This window comes from Procambarus clarkii, chromosome 61, assembly GCF_040958095.1.
Source record: "Procambarus clarkii isolate CNS0578487 chromosome 61, FALCON_Pclarkii_2.0, whole genome shotgun sequence".
Lineage (NCBI taxonomy): Eukaryota > Metazoa > Arthropoda > Malacostraca > Decapoda > Cambaridae > Procambarus > Procambarus clarkii.
In genome coordinates this window covers 11,631,554-11,641,167 of record NC_091210.1, presented here as the reverse complement: position 1 = coordinate 11,641,167, position 9,614 = coordinate 11,631,554, and positions in this window count along the sequence as shown.

The following is a 9,614-nucleotide window of genomic DNA, read 5'->3' as shown; positions in this document are numbered from 1 at the left end:
TCATCAAGTCCCTGTTAATATGGGAAGACACAGTGTCTATGCTTAAGGCACAACTCTCCTAAACACGAGAGTGAAGTGTACAACTTTAGAACACTTTCCCACCAGGAGACTCGAACCCTAGCCAGCACAGAAGCCTTCCAGCAACTGGCATAACAGGTACGCCTTAACCCGCTCCACCACCAGCTCAGACCCTTAAAAGAGATGGTAATTTCGGAGTATTTAAATACACCAAAGATCACCACCTCCCAAGAGCACTAGAGCAAGTGAGGGGTCATTTATACGTTTATTTCGTCAAGTCCCTGTTAATATGGGAAGACAGTGTCTATGCTTAAGGCACAACTCTCCTAAACACGAGAGTGAAGTGTACAACTTTAGAACACTTTCCCACCAGGAGACTCGAACCCTAGCCAGCACAGAAGCCTTCCAGCAACTGGCATAACAGGTACGCCTTAACCCGCTCCACCACCAGCTCAGACCCTTAAAAGAGATGGTAATTTCGGAGCATTTAAATACACCAAAGATCACCACCTCCCAAGAGCACTAGAGCAAGTGAGGGGTCATTTATACGTTTATTTCATCAAGTCCCTGTTAATATGAGAAGACACAGTGTCTATGCTTAAGGCACAACTCTCCTAAACACGAGAGTGAAGTGTACAACTTTAGAACACTTTCCCACCAGGAGACTCGAACCCTAGCCAGCACAGAAGCCTTCCAGCAACTGGCATAACAGGTACACCTTAACCCGCTCCACCACCAGCTCAGACCCTTAAAAGAGATGGTAATTTCGGAGTATTTAAATACACCAAAGATCACCACCTCCCAAGAGCACTAGAGCAAGTGAGGGGTCATTTATACGTTTATTTCATCAAGTCCCTGTTAATATGGGAAGACACAGTGTCTATGCTTAAATCACAACTCTCCTAAACACGAGAGTGAAGTGTACAACTTTAGAACACTTTCCCACCAAGAGACTCGAACCCTAGCCAGCACAGAAGCCTTCCAGCAACTGGCATAACAGGTACGCCTTAACCCGCTCCACCACCAGCTCAGACCCTTAAAAGAGATGGTAATTTCGGAGTATTTAAATACACCAAAGATCACCACCTCCCAATAGCACTAGAGCAAGTGAGGGGTCATTTATACGTTTATTTCATCAAGTCCCTGTTAATATGGGAAGACACAGTGTCTATGCTTAAGGCACAACTCTCCTAAACACGAGAGTGAAGTGTACAACTTTAGAACACTTTCCCACCAGGAGACTCGAACCCTAGCCAGCACAGAAGCCTTCCAGCAACTGGCATAACAGGTACGCCTTAACCCGCTCCACCACCAGCTCAGACCCTTAAAAGAGATGGTAATTTCGGAGTATTTAAATACACCAAAGATCACCACCTCCCAAGAGCACTAGAGCAAGTGAGGGGTCATTTATACGTTTATTTCATCAAGTCCCTGTTAATATGGGAAGACACAGTGTCTATGCTTTAGGCACAACTCTCCTAAACACGAGAGTGAAGTGTACAACTTTAGAACACTTTCCCACCAGGAGACTCGAACCCTAGCCAGCACAGAAGCCTTCCAGCAACTGGCATAACAGGTACGCCTTAACCCGCTCCACCACCAGCTCAGACCCTTAAAAGAGATGGTAATTTCGGAGTATTTAAATACACCAAAGATCACCACCTCCCAAGAGCACTAGAGCAAGTGAGGGGTCATTTATACGTTTATTTCATCAAGTCCCTGTTAATATGGGAAGACACAGTGTCTATGCTTAAGGCACAACTCTCCTAAACACGAGAGTGAAGTGTACAACTTTAGAACACTTTCCCACCAGGAGACTCGAACCCTAGCCAGCACAGAAGCCTTCCAGCAACTGGCATAACAGGTACGCCTTATCCCGCTCCACCACCAGCTCAGACCCTTAAAATAGATGGTAATTTCGGAGTACTTAAATACACCAAAGATCACCACCTCCCAAGAGCACTAGAGCAAGTGAGGGGTCATTTATACGTTTATTTCATCAAGTCCCTGTTAATATGGGAAGACACAGTGTCTATGCTTAAGGCACAACTCTCCTAAACACGAGAGTGAAGTGTACAACTTTAGAACACTTTCCCACCAGGAGACTCGAACCCTAGCCAGCACAGAAGCCTTCCAGCAACTGGCATAACAGGTACGCCTTAACCCGCTCCACCACCAGCTCAGACCCTTAAAAGAGATGGTAATTTCGGAGTATTTAAATACACCAAAGATCACCACCTCCCAAGAGTGTAACGGGGGGTGGGGGAAATAGCACTATCTTGTCCATTATTCCACCCCCCAGTTAACTAACGAGGCCGGGGGAAACAGCTCTCTCTAGTCCGTTATCCCGTCCCCAGTTAGCTAACTATTCTAGAGCACCTCCAGAGTTCCTAAGGCAACCTCTCTCGTTCAACACCTTGTAACCTAGGTATTTGACTACCTAGGTGCTAAGACTACAAGGCGTCGTAACTGGATCAGCTACCCGAAACTCTAGAGAGAACTCTAGAATACAGAATCATTGCCACAAACGTATAAGTGAAAACGAAAGGAAAGAAATGAATCGTGAAGTAATTAGTGAGGGTTTGGGGTGAGAGGCAGAGAGGTGGGAGGAGCGAGAAGGGTCATTAGTTGAAAGTGAGAGTTTAGAGAAGGGTGGAGGGAGAGGTGTAGATAGGTAAAAGTAGAAGAGTAGATAGTAGAAGTAAAAGAGTAGATAGTAGAAGACGAAATGCTGCCACCATCCATTCTAGACCATTACATACAAGACAAGGAATGGAACTTGCCTGTATCACAAAATTCTCAAAAGATGTTATGAGTTCATTATTAGTATGTTCCCTCTGTACCATGTATCAACTCCAAACATGTATTCATTAATATCATGAAACCAGTAACCACAGAGGCTTTCTCACCTCATCTCAAAGCTCTAGGGAACAAAGTTAAACACAATTTAAATAATAAATTCATAATTATATTTCCCATGAAGTATCATAATTTAGCAATTAAATTAAAATGTTCCAGTTTAATATGCAAAGTGAGTCATCATCCAAGAATTCGAGAACCCTACAACTTGACTGCCCCTGATCATCACACAACATATGTAAACCCGACCAAGTCACCTTAATGTTCACTCACCGAGGACTGAGTCTAAGTTGAATAGAGAGGGGGGGGGTCAGTAGTTGACAGAGACTCCCGCCCTGCCGGCCGACAGCCTCCCTGCTCTGCTCGTCTGCTGTTCTCTTGATTAATGCTCCTTTCTGGATAGTTCTCCGAGTTTATATTGGGGAACCTAGTAGCTAACTCCGCCCACAAATAGATAGCCTCCGGCACTACCAAGCCACTCCTTAAACGTCGGCTTGTTTGAAGGCTACCAGACTACAATTAAGAGCTTAGCGGAAGCAAGGTGAAATTCTCATGATCTGACCTCAGGTCACTTGAGGTCATTAACGCTTTGAGGTGTGAGATCTCAGGCAGACAACTGGCGCCTCTCAGATCCTTGTCTGTGACTCATGTACTCTATATATATTTTAAATAAACTAACTCAAACACTTTTACAGTGTTACATCTCCCCTTCTCCCCGAAATAAAGTTTTTGCAACACTGCTAAAGCAAGCTAGCTGTGTGCAACAACTTTATTAACGAAAAAAAAAAATACATCCTAGCTAAACAAATATACATCATCCTACTCTAAAAAATGAAATATATAGACAGACGTCCATTGTCTCTGGCTGGGCGACGTCACTGCTTGGTCTTGTAGATAATCCTGTACCACATTTCTTCAACACAACTGCCTCCGTCGCTTCTCCGTCGTTAACGCACAACAACACTTGGTCAACCCGAAAGCCGTTACTACTTGAACTGCGCACAGGACCGTGGAATTCGGTTGTCCCAGCTGATCTGTAATTGGCCCTACGTCAGTCACCATGAGAGACGTATATTGGGGTTCTTCACAGCTATAGGGACTACAAGTTTCGAGACCTTCATATAGTTGCCAACAGTAGAAATCCCATCCTACTCTTCTTCCTCCCTGTTGCTCCAGCACGCCTCCTTCAGAGAGCTACTTCTGACAGCCACATCAAGTCTGCATGACACAGGAAGAATCACTCAACAGAGCTACCTGCTTGCAGGAGGGGCGGCCAGTCAAGGCAAACGATCCTGTCTTGCAATTACGCTCCATGCAATGATGCTGACACCAGCAAGGGACACTAGGTATCATGTCTCACTCAGCTTGTCTTATCTTCTCTTCTTTCTTCTCTCTATTTCTTCTCTCTTCTTTCTTCTTTCTTCTTTCTTCTTTCTTCTCTCTTCTTTCTTCTCTCTTCCTCCTCCCATGGGTCTTAGACAAGCGACCTGGGGTCCATTGGGGGTCTGTCCGTCCTGGGGTCCATCCTGGGTAGACCGATGTTGGTGGGACAGACTGGAGTCGTTGTTGCTCCTCTTCCATCATTACTGGGTCGTCTGGGGTCGTCTGCAGAACGACCTGGGGTCCACTGGGGGTCCGTCCGTCTTGGGGTCCCCTGGGGTCCGTCCGTCCTGGGGTCCACTGGGTAGACCAATGTTGACCGACCGAGAGGGCTACATCTTGGGGTCCCCTGGGGTGGTGGTGGTCTTGGTGGTGGCCCTGACATCCAGGTAGGGGCTGGTCGTCGTGGTGGTGAGGAACAGCCGTGAGTGTGGTATAAGGCAGCCGTCTCCCTCTTCTGTATGTGCGTCTCTCCTCTCTTCTGGCTTCCCCCTGTGAAATGAACAGAAAGGCGACAATACCCGTGTTCCATGCTGTTTGTGTGACCCTGTAGTTTGTATAGGGTTACACAGTCATAACATAACGCTCTCCTCCTGGCAACAACTACACTTCAATTTTTAATAATTCAATTAACTCTGAATGATATTGACTTGGTGGAACATAAAACAGTAACAGAGTAAAGTTAGAGAAGAGAGAATAAGGTCATCACTACTTTTAACTTGTCACAAAAAAAAATCAACACTAATAGACAAAACACTAGCCTAAACTTAACTGTACCGTTCCTAATCTTAAGTACATAATTAACCATTACTCCCACCCTTAACCTACAGCCACCTACGTGACCCAGAGTGTTTCCCTAGCTTCTCCGCCGGTAAACAACTCCCAAACTGTTGTCACCCCTGTGACCAGACTATCTAACGTCGAGCGTCCCCAACGTGAAGTCTACTGACACACTAGTCCACACTAGCATGCTGTACAATACCAGTACACCTCGGGTTATTGCGTTCAAATGGAGTAAAACAGTCGATCGCAATAATCTGAGCAGAACCACACTTAAACTACTTAAGAACTACACCTGCCACTCCCCACTGACCTGGAGACCAGCGGTGGCTGGGTGTCCCCGTGGGACATGCGAGGTCACCTGTCACACTCAGCTGACCTGCACTACCAACACCGCTAAGTTCCCAAATCGCCAAATCTTATTACTAACATAAATCACTACACACGCAAGTTCTGGTGAACATTCCCTGAACACCACAAAACTCACAAAATCACTAAACACAACACCAGAGAATCACTATCTCCTAACCTGAAAAAAGTTCGCTAACTCGCGAATATTAAACACCTGTCAAGATCTCCCTGATAGCGCCTGAGCGGCAAAAAGACACGTGGGACTGAACAATGTTAAAAGAACACCAATACCTTAAACATTGTTCAACACCGCTGCCATCATTGTAACGGGGGGTGGGGGAAATAGCTCTATCTTGTCCATTATTCCACCCCCCAGTTAACTAACGAGGCCGGGGGAAACAGCTCTCTCTAGTCCGTTATCCCGTCCCCAGTTAGCTAACTATTCTAGAGCACCCTCCAGAGTTCCTAAGGCAACCTCTCTCGTTCAACACCTTGTAACCTAGGTATTTGACTACCTAGGTGCTAAGACTACAAGGCGTCGTAACTGGATCAGCTACCCGAAACTCTAGAGAGAACTCTAGAATACAGAATCATTGCCACAAACGTATAAGTGAAAACGAAAGGAAAGAAATGAATCGTGAAGTAATTAGTGAGGGTTTGGGGTGAGAGGCAGAGAGGTGGGAGGAGCGAGAAGGGTCATTAGTTGAAAGTGAGAGTTTAGAGAAGGGTGGAGGGAGAGGTGTAGATAGGTAAAAGTAGAAGAGTAGATAGTAGAAGTAAAAGAGTAGATAGTAGAAGACGAAATGCTGCCACCATCCATTCTAGACCATTACATACAAGACAAGGAATGGAACTTGCCTGTATCACAAAATTCTCAAAAGATGTTATGAGTTCATTATTAGTATGTTCCCTCTGTACCATGTATCAACTCCAAACATGTATTCATTAATATCATGAAACCAGTAACCACAGAGGCTTTCTCACCTCATCTCAAAGCTCTAGGGAACAAAGTTAAACACAATTTAAATAATAAATTCATAATTATATTTCCCATGAAGTATCATAATTTAGCAATTAAATTAAAATGTTCCAGTTTAATATGCAAAGTGAGTCATCATCCAAGAATTCGAGAACCCTACAACTTGACTGCCCCTGATCATCACACAACATATGTAAACCCGACCAAGTCACCTTAATGTTCACTCACCGAGGACTGAGTCTAAGTTGAATAGAGAGGGGGGGGGTCAGTAGTTGACAGAGACTCCCGCCCTGCCGGCCGACAGCCTCCCTGCTCTGCTCGTCTGCTGTTCTCTTGATTAATGCTCCTTTCTGGATAGTTCTCCGAGTTTATATTGGGGAACCTAGTAGCTAACTCCGCCCACAAATAGATAGCCTCCGGCACTACCAAGCCACTCCTTAAACGTCGGCTTGTTTGAAGGCTACCAGACTACAATTAAGAGCTTAGCGGAAGCAAGGTGAAATTCTCATGATCTGACCTCAGGTCACTTGAGGTCATTAACGCTTTGAGGTGTGAGATCTCAGGCAGACAACTGGCGCCTCTCAGATCCTTGTCTGTGACTCATGTACTCTATATATATTTTAAATAAACTAACTCAAACACTTTTACAGTGTTAATATGGGAAGACACAGTGTCTATGCTTAAGGCACAACTCTCCTAAACACGAGAGTGAAGTGTACAACTTTAGAACACTTTCCCACCAGGAGACTCGAACCCTAGCCAGCACAGAAGCCTTCCAGCAACTGGCATAACAGGTACGCCTTAACCCGCTCCACCACCAGCTCAGACCCTTAAAAGAGATGGTAATTTCGGAGTATTTAAATACACCAAAGATCACCACCTCCCAAGAGCACTAGAGCAAGTGAGGGGTCATTTATACGTTTATTTCATCAAGTCCCTGTTAATATGGGAAGACACAGTGTCTATGCTTAAGGCACAACTCTCCTAAACACGAGAGTGAAGTGTACAACTTTAGAACACTTTCCCACCAGGAGACTCGAACCCTAGCCAGCACAGAAGCCTTCCAGCAACTGGCATAACAGGTACGCCTTAACCCGCTCCACCACCAGCTCAGACCCTTAAAAGAGATGGTAATTTCGGAGTATTTAAATACACCAAAGATCACCACCTCCCAAGAGCACTAGAGCAAGTGAGGGGTCATTTATACGTTTATTTCATCAAGTCCCTGTTAATATGAGAAGACACAGTGTCTATGCTTAAGGCACAACTCTCCTAAACACGAGAGTGAAGTGTACAACTTTAGAACACTTTCCCACCAGGAGACTCGAACCCTAGCCAGCACAGAAGCCTTCCAGCAACTGGCATAACAGGTACACCTTAACCCGCTCCACCACCAGCTCAGACCCTTAAAAGAGATGGTAATTTCGGAGTATTTAAATACACCAAAGATCACCACCTCCCAAGAGCACTAGAGCAAGTGAGGGGTCATTTATACGTTTATTTCATCAAGTCCCTGTTAATATGGGAAGACACAGTGTCTATGCTTAAGGCACAACTCTCCTAAACACGAGAGTGAAGTGTACAACTTTATAACACTTTCCCACCAGGAGACTCGAACCCTAGCCAGCACAGAAGCCTTCCAGCAACTGGCATAACAGGTACGCCTTAACCCGCTCCACCAGCAGCTCAGACCCTTAAAAGAGATGGTAATTTCGGAGTATTTAAATACACCAAAGATCACCACCTCCCAAGAGCACTAGAGCAAGTGAGGGGTCATTTATACGTTTATTTCATCAAGTCCCTGTTAATATGGGAAGACACAGTGTCTATGCTTAAGGCACAACTCTCCTAAACACGAGAGTGAAGTGTACAACTTTAGAACACTTTCCCACCAGGAGACTCGAACCCTAGCCAGCACAGAAGCCTTCCAGCAACTGGCATAACAGGTACGCCTTAACCCGCTCCACCACCAGCTCAGACCCTTAAAAGAGATGGTAATTTCGGAGTATTTAAATACACCAAAGATCACCACCTCCCAAGAGCACTAGAGCAAGTGAGGGGTCATTTATACGTTTATTTCATCAAGTGCCTGTTAATATGGGAAGACACAGAGTCTATGCTTAAGGCACAACTCTCCTAAACACGAGAGTGAAGTGTACAACTTTAGAACACTTTCCCACCAGAAGACTCGAACCCTAGCCAGCACAGAAGCCTTCCAGCAACTGGCATAACAGGTACGCCTTAACCCGCTCCACCACCAGCTCAGACCCTTAAAAGAGATGGTAATTTCGGAGTATTTAAATACACCAAAGATCACCACCTCCCAAGAGCACTAGAGCAAGTGAGGGGTCATTTATACGTTTATTTCATCAAGTCCCTGTTAATATGGGAAGACACAGTGTCTATGCTTAAGGCACAACTCTCCTAAACACGAGAGTGAAGTGTACAACTTTAGAACACTTTCCCACCAGGAGACTCGAACCCTAGCCAGCACAGAAGCCTTCCAGCAACTGGCTTAACAGGTACGCCTTAACCCACTCCACCACCAGCTCAGACCCTTTAAAGAGATGGTAATTTCGGAGTATTTAAATACACCAAAGATCACCACCTCCCAAGAGCACTAGAGCAAGTGAGGGGTCATTTATACGTTTATTTCATCAAGTCCCTGTTAATATGGGAAGACACAGTGTCTATGCTTAAGGCACAACTCTCCTAAACACGAGAGTGAAGTGTACAACTTTAGAACACTTTCCCACCAGGAGACTCGAACCCTAGCCAGCACAGAAGCCTTCCATCAACTAGCATAACAGGTACGCCTTAACCCGCTCCACCACCAGCTCAGACCCTTAAAAGAGATGGTAATTTCGGAGTATTTAAATACACCAAAGATCACCACCTCCCAAGAGCACTAGAGCAAGTGAGGGGTCATTTATAAGTTTATTTCATCAAGTCCCTGTTAATATGGGAAGACACAGTGTCTATGCTTAAGGCACAACTCTCCTAAACACGAGAGTGAAGTGTACAACTTTAGAACACTTTCCCACCAGGAGACTCGAACCCTAGCCAGCACAGAAGCCTTCCAGCAACTGGCATAACAGGTACGCCTTAACCCGCTCCACCACCAGCTCAGACCCTTAAAAGAGATGGTAATTTCGGAGTATTTAAATACACCAAAGATCATCACCTCCCAAGAGCACTAGAGCAAGTGAGCGGTCATTTATACGTTTATTTCATCAAGTCCCTGTTA